At 43.4% G+C, this 15,086-nt stretch overlaps 1 protein-coding gene across 1 annotated transcript in view; it reads left to right on the top strand.

Moving 5' to 3' along the window:
- The window catches only part of LOC147701551 (excitatory amino acid transporter 2-like), an 856,834-nt gene that overhangs the window by 541,480 nt on the left and 300,268 nt on the right, over nt 1-15,086 (top strand). The gene's annotated exons all lie outside the window — the stretch shown is intronic.

The following is a 15,086-nucleotide window of genomic DNA, read 5'->3' as shown; positions in this document are numbered from 1 at the left end:
GTGATTTTTTTGGGGGTGAGTTGGTGTTCTATAAGTTACTAACAATAGGAATATAATCATGGCGAGCAGTACAATTGATTAAACCCAGATCTGTGACTGGGGGTGAATGTTTTGCCATTGTGCCTGACGACTCCTTGGAGCTGAGGCGTCTAGTTCAACGAACCTCCGCTTGTCATCACGCTACTCTGTAGCTTTCCGATATCCTTAAGGACTCAGGGCGCCTGCCTGTTCCCTCTTTCCTCTCGCCACCAATTAACTACAAAGAGCGAAAGCAAATACGAGCTGGAATTCATTTGTCTATCAGGCGACTAGACACCGCCATTCGCCTGAAGGAACCACAAATCAAGTCCTGGTATCCTTCTCGCCTAAGTGTGACATGGACAAGTCAAGGGCTTGACCCTATATAGCGGGTGTCTATTGGACACACTACCCCTGGGAACCCACATCGCCAATTAGTGCACACCTGCGGACCCCCCAAAAGAAGTCTACACATATATATATATTTGTTTCGCTGTCTTTTTGTCCCATACCGTTAGGTCCTTCATCGCCCTGACGAAGGTGTGGCCTAAGTGGGCCAGAACACTGAAACGCGCGTTGGCGTAACTTCTACTGGTGGCTGGATCAACGATATCGCGTATGATCCCTAATCTATCTCTATGCCCCATTTTGCCCGTTTCACTCTTTGTCTATGAATTGTTGACCATTGTAATAATAGCCTAAGGCAGTGATGTACTTTGTTTCGTTTTGTTCGGATGAATGAATGATTTGTGGAATGATAGTGGTATTGTGATATGATTGTGGCAATGAATGTATAATGAAAGTTGTTTGTATGGGACTATTTCCTCATCTTTGAATATCAAATGTTATGAAATAAATTTGGGTTTTAATATTTGTAAATGCACTTGCATTCCAAAGAATTGTTGAAAATATGAATAATGAAAATAAAAATAATTAAGAATGAAAAAACCATAGTGTCAGATGCTGAATATATTGTGTGGCTTTGATCGTACTAAATGTTGCTCATTTGAAAACTATAGGATCCTTTAGTAGGACCTTCGTTATATAGTCTCGGCAGAGTTCTATTTCTATTTTTGCCATTGTGCAACATTCTGTCCATCATCTTGTGTGTTTTGCTGTTCACCCTATGTGGGAAGGGTTTGTTCAGACGTGGGTCCCTTCCTCACTAAGCCACTGGAGTCAAGCTATCCTGGCTGAAGACAGCTGATAGCCAGAAACCGGTTCTAGGATGCTTGATTCCGGTCCAGGGAAGACCTGGCTTGGCAGTTCAGGTCGGACTGTTCCCATGAAGCACAGGGTCAAGACTGATTTGCATATGGCCATGTCTGAACTGGGGTGGCTAGGTGAGCAAAATAACGATGGATTAAACCCAGATCTGTGACTGGGGGTTTTTGCCATTGAGCAACATTCCGTCCATCATCTTGTGTGTTGAGCAGTACAATTGCACACATTCAACCTAAAGGCAAATGGGCTCAGTTTACAAACTCTATTCATAGGAAGGGTGTTATCAGTCTGTGAGGGGGTAGGAAAAGGTAGGTAGTACATCATTTAGGCAGATGCTTTGGCACGTCGTGAGCATGATGAAGTCTGTGCATTGCTTTGGGCGTTTTCAGTGGGATACAAAGTTGAAGTCCAGTATGTGTATTGGATTTTCATTTCCATAGGAGTGGTGCGACTGAACACCACCTCTAGAGATTTATGACATAAATTCGTTACGTCTAAAATGAGTACCAATATTTCCTACATAGCAGCCCAACTATAAAAAGGCCTGACAAAGGAATGGGGCCTTACATTCACCAGAAGATAGACATGCAAGGACCGACCTTATATGCTTATCTACTGATGAAAGTAAGGCCCCCATTTCCTCTGTATTCCTTTCATAGTTGTAGTGTTCTGAAGGAAACTCAATTGTTTAAGTCCCTGTCAGTACTATTTGACGAAGATCTAGCAGCTATGTCCCCCAGTATCTGTCACTATTGCCCAGAATTACCTCCACATCTCTTCATGTGTTGAGAGAACAGACCATGCAAGGGCTTGAGCAAAAGTCAACTTTAAACAGTTGATCGCATATTTGATCTTGCTGGTCTTTTTATTAATGTAAGTCCTTCCTCATACTTTGCTCTCTGTCTGTTTAACAGCCCTCGAGGAGGCCCATATTATCAAATAGCTATTCATAATGTTTGTACTTCCCCTGGTGGTCTTGGATCCAGATGCACCTTGCCTTTTGGAAGGTGTTTTCCTTAAAAGGGCCTTTTGCCACTTTGTAATTTCTCTGAATCGTTCTTCTTCCACGAACCAGTTGCTGTATTTCCTTAGCTCTTATTAAGAAGAACTCACATTCCAGACTCTCAGGGCTCATGCACACAGCAAGCAATGGGTCACACTATTAGACGGCCCAGCATTGTCCATTAGTAATATATCACTGGCTGGACGTATCCCTATGGGATAGTACTGAAGCATCAAGAATCGCTCCACTGACACTAAAACAAGTAGGGGAGTCGCTAAGCACACAGTGATATCCATTTGCAAAACCTGACCGGATGTCAAGCATTTCTTTTTCAAGTGCATTCTCTAGAAATGCTTTATAAGTTTGTGAATATTGCAGAGGAGAGGTAAGAGACAATTTACCATATTCGTACTGGCCTATTAGGTTGCACTAACCTTATGCTCTTTTCTGTGTCTCAACAGCCCCTTCCTCCCCCACCAGAGACCATATACAAAGGGAGAATATGAGAGACAGTGGTAGAAGATGGGGACATGGCAATGATACAAGGGAAGAAATAGAGACACAGGACTTCACTGTTCTGCTCCGTTGCTATAGCTGGTCAGTGGGATGTAGTGGATCTCGGCATGACAAAGAGATCTGCAATAGGGGTTGGCGGTAAACTCCGCTGCTCTGGTGGAGTTTGTGGAGTTTTGGCAACTCTATACTCTGCTTGGAGCGTGGAGTGCAGCAAGAACTCCACCAACCGCCGCAGTGCAGAGTGTTTTTCGTGCGTGGCTCACCAACGTTAAGTTGGTGAGCTCGAGCAAGAAAAAAAAAGTGCTAGACCTCCTCCCGGTAAGATTTCTCAGGGCGGGCAGTCACAGCAGGTTACTATCACTCACACTGAGACAGTTGCCTCTTGTGTTGTGAAAAATGCAGCTCGAATACTCCAGCGGCAGAAAGATGTAGCATCCTCTGGCGTGCCGCATGGTGCTGGTCGTGCGGATTTTACAGCCTAGGACCATTACCTAGCACTAAAAATCAGCACAAGTAGCATAATGGACTGTCATTGCACCACTTGTGGTGCTTGCAGCATTTGTAAGTAAGTCTGCGGAATTCCGTGAAGTAAAACTTTACAAGTTCCACCCACCCCTAATCTTAAGTAACTTGTCATAAACTGAGATGATATGAAATTGATATACCTTAGCACTATCTCTTTGTAGCTAGCTCTCTGTACTATGATATGAAACTGTTAATGCCTGAAAACTCAGACTTCGTCACTACCCACTCTCTTATGGTAGATGAGAAGTTGTTTCTACTTGGCTTCTGTGGAATTCATACATGACAATCATATATACATATGCAATAAGTCACTCTAAGAATGCTTTCTAGTGCTTAATTTGTAAATTATTAAGTGCCAGAGACCTTCTCCACTGCAACTTGCACCACCCATTCCCCCATCCAGCGCTAGTACCAATGCAACAAACCATCACAATCCTACAGGTGTGACAATTTGGACTAATCCAGGCACCCAAGCCTAACACATATTGCATTAATAAGTTAGACAAACAGCACCTCTATGTGGTGGACTGCCATAAGCACTGGCGTACAGAAGTTCTGGTGTCCAGCACTGGCAAACACCAACTCAAATTAAGCACTTATGCTTCCTATTTCTTAATAGGGCAACCTTAATAGAATATACAATGCCAGATTCACAAATTCAAAAGAATTAGTTCAAAGTTTGTTTTCATTAACATTACTTTCAATATACTACTCTGGATTGCTGATATCCATCAAAACAATCCTTTAGGAATCAATAGGTCTTGACAAGAGAAATTTAAGATCCATTTACAGAGGCCCTGGCTGCAGCAACATTGTAGAACGATTTCCTGTCAGTGGATGTTGCCAACTACAAGGGAAGTGATACTCAATAGTCCAAAATTGCTGCTGTCTCTCAGTAGTCCTTGAACTGCTGGAAATCATAGTTCATTGCCAGCATGGATCATGCAGTATGTCCTGCAAGTGTGCCAATCAGAGAAGACACTAAGGGCCCTATTTTGAGTTTGGCGGTCACCGTCCGCTGTGCGATGCCAAACTGGTAGTGTGACCTCCTGCCAGATCAAGAGTTTCCCCTTGATCTGGCGGGCACTCCTGTGGTGGTCTGAGAGCGGCAGTCTGTCAGGATCATTAAAGAGCCTAACATGCAGACGGCTGCCCTCAGAGTGCCGCCTGCACCTTCCTGCACGTTGTGATTTACATGCCACAAAGTGCAGAAACTGTGGGTCCATATTGACAGAGAGGCACTACATGCCTCTCTCTACATTTGTTGCCTCACCACCACCCTTTTCATGTTGGTCGGAACGCCATGAAAAGGGTAGAGTTAAGGCAATTCCAAATATGCTTGCAGATGCCGTTTCGGCACCACCATCATATTATGCCTCGGACTGCTACAAGATTGCCGCAGGATCCTAGATCCCCAGTGGTCGCAGTGGTTGAGTGGCGGTCTGACTCCCACACTAAAACTACTGCAGGTGAGCCCGCAGTGTGGCAGTGGTCAGACCGCCACTACAAGTTCCACGGTTCCATGGACCACCAAGCTCGAAATAAGACCCTAAATGATGACTGCCAGCCTTTCCTTCACTGAAGGGAACATAATGTGATCGGATTATGTGCCCTATTGAGCCTTGGGCAGAGCCACCTCTTCCAGCTAGCCATATTTCTCTATACTCTTGTGACACACTATCACCATGAAGAAAAGTGATGAGTGGAATGCTTGAATTATTCTTAGCCTCAGGAAATTACTCAGGCCGCGTACCAGTCCATGGTTTTTTTGGCCCACCATGCCACCTCAGACAGCACCAGTGCATGCGCAAATCAGTCTTGGTCCTGCACCATTAGGAACAGTCGAGCCTATTTTGCCAGCCTAGGTCCCCTCTAAACCATAACATAAGCAACCAGTGATTGGTTTACTTTTATTTGGGCTTTGATAGTGGGGCGCAGCCTGGTTCCAGTGGTAGAGTAAAACATAAGACCTGTGTCTGAGCATACCCAATTTGCAGCTTCGGGCCCACATAAAAGAAATATAGTGATTGAAAGTGGGGAGCAGCGAAGGGGAGTAAATACAAAGTATGCAGAGAGGAGTAAATCAAAAGTGTGCTGGCATAATAAAGGCGAAACACCAAGGAAACACATGGAGTTCTGAAAGCTATAGGAAAGAGGCACTGGTATCGCCCATAGGTCTGGGCTATTTTATATGTCTATGTTATTTGTTATAATGACTGTAAGTGGTGCTTTGTGTATGTAGCAGTGATGGTGTGTTGCCGTTGATGTGTGAGTGGCATTGCCAGTATGTGTGGTATTGATCTTGTGTGCGGCTGTGGAGCTTTCTATTTGTGTGTATGCATTTGGCAGTGTTTGTATATGAGGTTGTGAATGTGTGTCTGAGTTGCTGTGTGGAAGTGGGGTCATTTGATGTGTAAATCACAATTGAAGGTTCCAACGTTATAATTACATTGCGTTATAATTACATTGCATTATAATTACATTTGTGCATTGCTTACTATCTCTTATGAATTGTTGAAGCGCTTATTCCCTCCTACACTTCTTCTCACTGCAATAATTTATTAAAAATTAAAGTGTAACGTGCTGTGACAAATGACAGGAATGGGATGTCTTGAGATATGCACACCCTGCCATAACATTTTTTTAAACATTTATTTTAACTTAATATAAACATCTGCTTGTACCTTTGATTTCTGGTGTGCACCTCTCCACTTCAGAGGAGTTCTCTACCTTTCTTTTTTTTCAGTTTAAGAATTTTTTATTAAGTTTTAACAAAACACAAGCAAAACAATGCAATAATGAAGATGAATATGATAAGTTAAAACAATAAGCAATAGAATTGATGAAAAATCCAGAAAGGTAAAGAAAAGAAAAGAAGAAGAGGGGAGAAAGAGAGAGAGAGCAGATGTGAAGGCTGGGGAGGGGGGAAAAGACAGAGAATGTAGAAGGAAGAGGAGAAAAAGAAGCAAGGAGTAATGAGGGAATATGCGGATAAAAGACAGGTCATAAACTCACGTCGGATGGGTAGACGAGAGGTGAGTAACAAAAGGGAGCCATAGGAGATCAGATTTAATTTTTAAAGGAACAGAAGAAGAAGAGGCAATAGAAATCCTATGTTCATCACATATGAAATTCCACCAAGTTGTAACAGAGAATTTGGAGTTATCTTTCCAACAAGATAAAATAACTTTAAATGCAATAGCAATGAACAAATCAAGTAATCTAGCATTAGATGAGACCATATCTATATCATCTGATACGAAACCTAAAAATACATTTGCGGACTAGAACATTGAAACATACGCATGCATATATCCCATATAGAGTTCCAAATTGAGAAGACAGAGGGGCATTCAAACAGTTGATGCTTAAGTGTACCTGTTTCGGAAGATTAAGACCAGCATACAGAGGGTGATGAAGGTGAAAATGTGAAAATACTTACAGGCGTAAAAACAACTCTATGATAAATGAAAAAAAGGGATTGAGTAATGCGTGCAGCAATAGAAGGTTTAAATAATTTGGACCATAAGCGATCCCAAACATCAACTGGTATCGAGATGTTCAAATCATCTTCCCAAGCAATCTCAACAAAGGACTTGGGGCGAACAGACACATTAGATACCAATAATTTATTTACAAGGGCAGCCTTTGGTTGGTGTAAAGAGAACAATGGGTAAAGTGGGTACAAGGGGGAGAAGGAGAGTAGAGCATCCGGTGGTGAAAGGGAAGCTAAGTGATAATGAATAGCAATAGCTATGTTGGTATACTCCTGTAAACATGAACTGGGCAGTTGATAAATCTTCTGCAACTCAGGAAAAGGGAGAATGGAATTATTAAAAAAGAATTGATGTACAAAAAAATACCATTTTCTTTCCAATATTTGACTTGCCCTTATTTGACTTGCCCTTATATTTGATAAACTTATTATACCACACAATGGACGATAAGAAGCATTGGAGGGGAGATATGTCTTTGGAAAATGTGTCACGCAACAGCGATTGAGAATATTTCAGTACCGGGTGTTGGGACAAAAAGGAACAATTGGACATAAAAACAATATGCTGAAACGAAAAGTCTTTCAACAAGGAGCGTTCAAACACCACCCATCTGGGTACCGGTGAAGTCAAAAAATCATATGCTAAAGAGAAGGATTGTTTAATCAGAAAAGCAGAGTGATACAATTTGAAGTTAGGAAAACGGACACATCCTTCATTTTTAGGCCGGATAAGTGTTTGCATAGCAATGCGGGGGTGTTTGTCATTCCATAAAAATTTAGAACATATAGAGTTCAGACGAGCAAAATATGAGTAAGGGATTTTTAGGGGGAGCATAGAAACAGTATAAAGAATATGTGGTGTAATCATCATTTTAATGGTGTCCAGTCTACCCCACCACGACAAAAATAAGGGAGACCAGTTAAGGAGAAGGGATTGGAGTTTCTGGACAAGGGAGTCAAAATTAAACTTAAGTGTGTCAACAAGAGAAGTGGAAAACCAAATACCCAGGTATTTTATTTTTGGAGGGGCACCAAGCAAAGTCTGTAGAGTCAAACATGTATTAGTAACAAATGGAATTTAGGGGAAGGACTTCTGTTTTGGATAGATTAAGTTTGTACCCTGAAATGGACGAATATAGATGAACTTCATCCATGAAGTGTGGTAATGATGAGACCGGGTCAGCCATGTACACTAGGATATCATCTGCATATGCAGAGATTTTCGTTTCAACAGATGCTAGTTTGAAGCCATGGACAATGGTGGTTATTTCGAATACGTTCCAAAAAGGGCTCAAGACATAAAATAAATAGTAATGGGGAAAGAGGACAACACTGTTTTGAGCCCCTAGACAAAGTAAAAATTCTAGAAAACTGGTTGTTAACAAAAATACTAGCTTGGGGAGAGGAGTAAAGGAGCTTAACTAAGGAAATAAAAAGGAACCAAAACCAAACCATTGCAAGGACCGAAACATAAATTGCCAATTGATCCGATCAAAGGCTTTTTCTGCATCCAGGGACAGGGCTGCAAGGGGAGATTTAAAGGATTTACTGTGTGAAATAATGTTGGCAAACATACGGGCATTATCAGAGGCTAATCTACCTTTTACAAAACCAACCTGATCAGTTTTAATCAAAAGGGGGATGAGAGCATCTAAACGAGAAGCAAGAATTTTAGCGAAAATTTTACAGTCATAATTAATCAGGGAAATTGGGCGATAATTCTTACATTGGGAGCGATCCTTGTCAGGTTTGGGAATTATGATAATTAGGGCTTCCAAGAATGAGCCTGAAGCTTTAGCAGAGGAAATGAATGAATTAAAAAGTTGAAGTTATTTGGGTGCAAATATGGAATGGAATGCAGAATAAAACTCAATGGGCAATCCATCAGGACCCGGAGCTTTAGATTTTTTGAGGGAAGAGATGGCCTGAAGGACTTCTTGAAGGGAAATGTCTTTCTCTAGGTGGGCAAATTAATCAGGAAGTGAAGGAGGAGAGGGGAGACCCTCAAAGAAAGACGTTAGTTTAGAGTCCGATGGGTAAGTGTCATCTGTATAAAGGTTGTGATAATAAATATGAAAAACTTCCGCAATGTCCTCATCCGAGGAAACTAATTTATTAGTTTGATCATTAAAAATAGGACCAATCGATTTACGTTCAGATTTGATTTTGAGATAGTTTGCCAACATTTTACCTGCTTTGTTTTGGCCCCCATGATATTTTGGATTTAATTTTTAAGAGGGTATTACAAGCTTCGACTGTAGCTATTTTATTCATCTCAGACTTGGCTTTAATTAAACTCTGAAGAGCATCCTTGGATTGGAAGGAAAAATACGAGTGTTCAAGACTTTTAATATTCTTGAGTTGATCTTCATATTTGAATCTATTAGTTTTCTTTTGTTTTGTAACTTACGAAATAGTAAATGCTCTAAAAGCAGCTTTGAAAACATCCCAATTATTAGGAATAGAGGTGTCAGAAGGGTCATTAAGGATAAAAAATTCCTTAATAAAAGCTGTAGCTTCCTTAACATAAACAGCATCAGACAATAAAAATGTATTGAATTTCCATCGACTGAATTTGGAGGAAGTCAAGGTAAAATCAATGGCCGCATGAACAGGGACATGGTCAGACAGGAAAATGGACCCAATATCGGACTTTTGAATGAAGGGAAGGAGGGATTTACTAACCATAATATAATCTATCCTAGAACGGGTATGATGGACATTCGAAAAAAAGGTATATTCAAGGGTGTCAGGGTTACATATTTTCCATACATCGTAAAGAGGACGCGAGGCAATGGCAGATTGGAAACATTTATGAGTCTTATCAGGTTGAAATTTGTGAGATTAGAGCCTATCCGAAATTGGATCTAACCATTGATTAAAGTCACCAGCTATTACAATATTTGGGCAGTTCATAGTAGATATAAGGATTTTAATATTGTTCCAAAATTTTGGATCTGGTTGAACTGGACCATAAATGTTTAATAAAACCAAAGTTGTATTTTGGATCACAACCTTTGCCATTACCCAGCGTCCCTCGTCATCATGTTGACAGGATAAAATTTGAGCCGATAACCCCTTATGGAACAAAATCGCAACACCCCCTTTTTTGTTAACCGCAGGAGAGAAAACCAATTGACCCACCCAATTCCTTTTTAACTTAGAAGATTCAACATCTGTACAATGAGTCTCTTGGAGAAAAACAACTTGAGAATAAATTTTAGATAAATGAGACAGTACCTTCTGACGCTTGACAGGATGCCCAAGACCTCGACATTCAATGTCACAAAATTACACATGATGGAAGGGAAGGCGGGGGCAATACACGTGGGGTGGACACACTTCAGGAGAACATCTACAAGAGAGGACATAGGAAGACGATACGTTACACCAGGAGATAACACCCAATCCAAGTATAGTAAGCAGATGCAATATGACCAAAATCACTGTGATTGACACCAGAAACCAAAGAAGCCATAGTACGAGAAACAGAGACAGTCTAGGGAGAAAGAAGTGAGGGAGTGCCCAAGTCAGAGGAAGAATGTAGAAAAAGAGACAGCAAGAAAGAAATGAAAGAAAAAAGAAAGAAACAACAGGAAAGAAACAAGAAGACAGATCTAGGCAGAAAAGCCAGGTCTGAGAGAACAGAAATAGTCAATACATCGGGGGCTAGGAAACGCCAAAGAGGACACGGGTCCCATTGAGCAGCGGAAGAGCAAGAACGGGCAGAAATAGGGAGAAATCCAAAAACCTCAAGAAAGAGGATGACACATAAAAAGAACCATGGCCGAACCAGAGGAAACAAATAACCACAACAGATTCAGGCATGCAAGAGATAAATCAAACATTAGTGTCCATTTCAGATGAGGAAACAGACTGTAGATAAGCATGGAGCTTCTGGGGATCATCGAAGGATCAGGTACGACCATTATGTGATCTTACAGAAACAAGGATGCAGGATACCATATTGAATATTCAGCTGTAGCATTTGAGGACTAAGATTCAAAAATTCTTTTTGTCGGGCATTGGTTGCATTAGAAAGGTCCTGTGAAAGAAAAATGTTATGCCCCGACCATACAAGACGACGTTTAAGTCTGGCAGATTTGAGCACAGTCATGCACATGTCTGCTTTTAAATACCAGATCTCTCAGTCGGCATGCTCTCGACATTTATGATCTTTTGGCAACAGAAAAGCCTCTGTGCCTGATGCTGACTGAGACTTGGCTGGGGGAGTTCTCTAATCCCGATATTGCTGCAGCTATCCCCTCTGACTACAATATCCTTAGGCAAGATAGGTTGAAAGGGCGAGGGGGGGGGGGTGGCACTTGTGGTGAACAAACGAGCCGCCTGTACTACTGTTCCTATGGAGGCCATTATGGGTTGTGAATCCCTTGCTTTCTCCATAGTATTAACGCCGCACCAATGTTTTAAAGGACTTCTTGTCTATAGGCCCCCGGGGCCGACTGGCACCTTTTTTGAAGAGCTCCAGGCGATAATGTCTACTTTGGTACTTAGATCTGAGCACTGCATATTGGCCGGCGATTTCAATATCCATATGGATGATGAAACGGATGCAGACACGATTAAAATGATGGATGTGACGGCTCCTCTTGGCCTTGCTCTTTATCACTGTGGACCAACGCATGAAAAGGGCCATATCCTGGATCTGGTCTTCCCGACGACCTCTATAGAGATGTCAGTACCTTTACAGGTGCTATGATCAGATCACAGGCTGGTCAAATATTTTGTGTCGGAGGCAGGGAAGCCATCTAGTGCTCCTCCTCGGCAGTGTTGCCAAGGATCGAGGGCGCTCCATCGGGTGACTCCAGAACTGCTGGCACAGGCATGTCTGACTCACCCTTGCCTTTTGACAGGGGACCTAGAAAGGGACTCAGAGCTGTTGCAATTGTGGCTCACGGAGAGGTTAGATGACCTTCCCCAGTGAGGCCCCCTCGCAAGATTGCAAAACGGGCGTCCGCCCCCTGGTTTACCGAAGCACTGGTGGCCTCACGACGGCAGTCCAAGGTGGCAGAGAGAGCGTGGCGTTCGCAATACGATCCTGCGGCAAAACTTGCCTACAGAGCCTCTGTCAAAGCATACCATCGTGACATTCTCTCTGAGAAAAGAGGCTATTTTTCTAAGAAAATTGAGACTGCCTCCAATTCATGTAAGGAGGTTTTTGCTATTGTGAGGGAATTCATGGCCCCTCGTGCCTCTACGACTCAGGCACCCCCCACGGAGGCATGGGTGAGGGCCCTTGCCAACTTTTTCACCTCCAAGATCAAGATGATTCAGGACTCTTTTCCCGTGAAGAGCCCTGATGTCTCTTACTTTTCAGAGGGCGTCTCTGGTTTAACAGCTAGTGCAGACCCGACTCTGGCAGACTTTCCTCCACTCTCTACTTCCTCGTCCTTAAACCTCATGGCCTGTCTTAAATCAGGATCACCTCTTGACGCATGCCCTGCCAAATTTTTGGCTAAAATGGCTGAAGTCATCAATCCCATCGTGAATCCTCTTTTAAATCGCTCTCTCAGTGAGGGTGTAGTCCCTCAGGCTTGGAAGCAGGCGATGATCATCCCTCTGCTTAAAAAGCCCGGTATGGATTCGGAGGTATTGGGCAATTATAGGCCTATCTCGCTTCTGCCCGCCTTTGCCAAGATCCTCGAGAAGCATGCGCACAAGGTGCTCTCCGATTATCTGGAATCCCATGATTTACTGCACTCCACTCGATCCGGCTTCCGCACTAACTTAAGCTCCGAAACAGTGCTTCTGGAAGTTTCGGAGGCAATTAAGGAGGTGTTGGACGTAGGAGGCAAAGCGATGCTGGTGATGCTCGATCTGTCGGCGGCCTTCGACACCGTCCCCCACGAGGGTCTCCTCACCAGACTTTACGAGATCGGTCTGAGCGGGACGGTGCTCAGCTGGTTTCGATCTTTCTTGGCTGGTCGCCGACAAACGGTCTGGGCCTCCCCCAGCTCCGCCGAAATGCCGCCTTTGGGTGTCGGAGTCCCTCAGGGCTCTGTGTTGAGCCCAACTCTTTTTAACATCTTTATGACCCCTTTGGCGGCACTGGCGGAGTCTTTCGGGGCCCAGATCGTTTCCTATGCCGATGACACCCAGCTCCTCTTTACTTGCGGAAAAGGAGCGGATTTTGATGTAGAGAGTATCCGGAGTTGCCTTGGGGCTGTTTTTAATTGGTTCCAGCTGAACAGCCTCAAGTGCAACTCGGATAAATCGGAGGTACTTTTCTTTGGTTGCAGATCGGACCCAGACTGGCAGGAATGGTGGCCTGTGAATATGTTTCCTCCCGCAGGCTCCTCCCAGTTCGCCAAGAACCTGGGTACAGATCGACAATGGTTTGACACTGTGATCCCAGATTCTTGGTCTCACCGGCACCTGTTTCGGTCTGCTCCGGATGCTCCGTAAGTTTCTTCCTATACTATCGGAGGATCACAGGAAGATAACGGTTCAGGCTATAATCGTTTCGAGAATGGATTACTCCAATATCCTTTATCTCGGCCTGCCGGAGTATCTGCTGCAACGACTGCAGGTGGTCCAGAACTCAGCAGCACGGGCCATTTTTGGATTACCTGGCCGTGCTCGAACCTCGGGCCTCCTGCAGACTCTCCATTGGCTCCCCATTCGGAAGCGGATAATCTTCAAGGCCCTGACCTTGACCCACAAAGCTCTACATGCCTCAGGAGCAAAATATCTAGAAAAAAGGCTAGCTTTTTACTATCCTGCTAGGTCCTTGAGGTCGGGGTCTTTGTCTCTTGCCGTGGTCCCTCGTATTAAAAGGGCACGTATAGGAGGTCGTTCTTTTAGACTGCTGGCTCCGCAGCTTTGGAACACTCTGCCAGTGACACTGCGTAGCACTGCAAATTTACTGGCTTTTAGGAAGGGCCTTAAAACCTGGCTTTTCACTTTGTAGATAGCAATTTTGACTGTTAGTTAGGGTTTCTTTCCACTGTTCTGTTTTTTTTTTGCCCGTTATGTTGTGATGCAGGTTTGTAATAAAGCGCCGGGACACTCTTTTGAGTAGCTGTGCGCTATACAAGACAATAAATAACATAACATAACATAGTTCAGTAAACTCAAGAAATAATACAATAATACCACGAGGCTTAGAGCATTGGAAGTGAGGCGCCCTAGGCGGTGAGCTCGCTGGATATTAAGAAGATGAGACGCAGGTTGGAGGTCCAGAAGCTCAAGCAGGGATTTTTTGAACAAACGACAACATGTCTGATCCCTCAACATTCTCCGGAACACCATATAAGCGCAGGTTATTTATTCGATTGCGATTTTCAAGGTCCTCTGTGTAGAGCTTGAGCATTTTAATTTCTTTTTCCAATTGGGGAATTTTAGAAGATGCATCCTGCATATCACTGACACACTGTTCTAGGTTCAGGACTTTACCCTCCATAACGACCCATCTCTCCTCAATTTGTTTAAGCTTCTCATTAGTAGCAGACATGAAAGGCTGGAGACCCCGTACCTCCTCTAGAATGGAATCCAAAACAGGATTAGGAGACGAAAGGATAGGAGAGGGGGGGGGTCATTTTTGGGTGTCTTTGGTTTTGTGCCTGTGTGGGTAGATTTAATACTGTTTGCGTCATGAGCCATTGCGACGGTTGAATAGCGCTGTAAAAGTCAAATAAATAGTATGGCTACTGAAGAGAATGGAGTGAAAGTCTCCAATAATACAAATAGAGAACCGCAGAAGCACAAAGTTGAAGGCCACAACCGCAGAAAAGCAATAAAGAAATGGCAACTGCAACTCACACCTACACTGAATGCCCAGAATCCACAGTAAGGTGAAAAAATACCCTCACATGAAGGACAAAATGCTCTCTATTTCAGCGAATTTGCCATGGATCATGAGAAAAATGAGAAAAAACAAGGTGGACAGCATTCTGATATGTAAAACACAGTCATATACGTAGGTGGCGCAGAAAATAATGCCTGACAAGACCAGCACTCAAAATGGCCGCCACAATCATAAAAACTGAAGTTCTGAGGAGATAAGCTATTAAAAGTGCTGCCTGAAGATTAACTGCTGTGCCATACCTTGTAACTGAAAATAGAGAGGTATTCAGGATATGACAGTCATGTGGAGGAAGACTGCCATGATATCAGGATGCAGCCGAGGAACAGGTGAGTGGACGCGGGCTCGGCGGCTCAAAATGGTGGCCGCCCGCGTCCCGATGATGAAGAAAATTGTCGAAGGGAGCTTCAGTCAGACAACGGCATAGAAGTCGCCGAATCCGCCAGTATTTGCTTCAGGGCATAATCCGACGTGGATAT

This window comes from Lissotriton vulgaris, chromosome 7, assembly GCF_964263255.1.
Source record: "Lissotriton vulgaris chromosome 7, aLisVul1.2, whole genome shotgun sequence".
Lineage (NCBI taxonomy): Eukaryota > Metazoa > Chordata > Amphibia > Caudata > Salamandridae > Lissotriton > Lissotriton vulgaris.
Note: the sequence above shows the minus strand (reverse complement) of the source record. Positions and strands in the feature narration are given on the sequence as shown.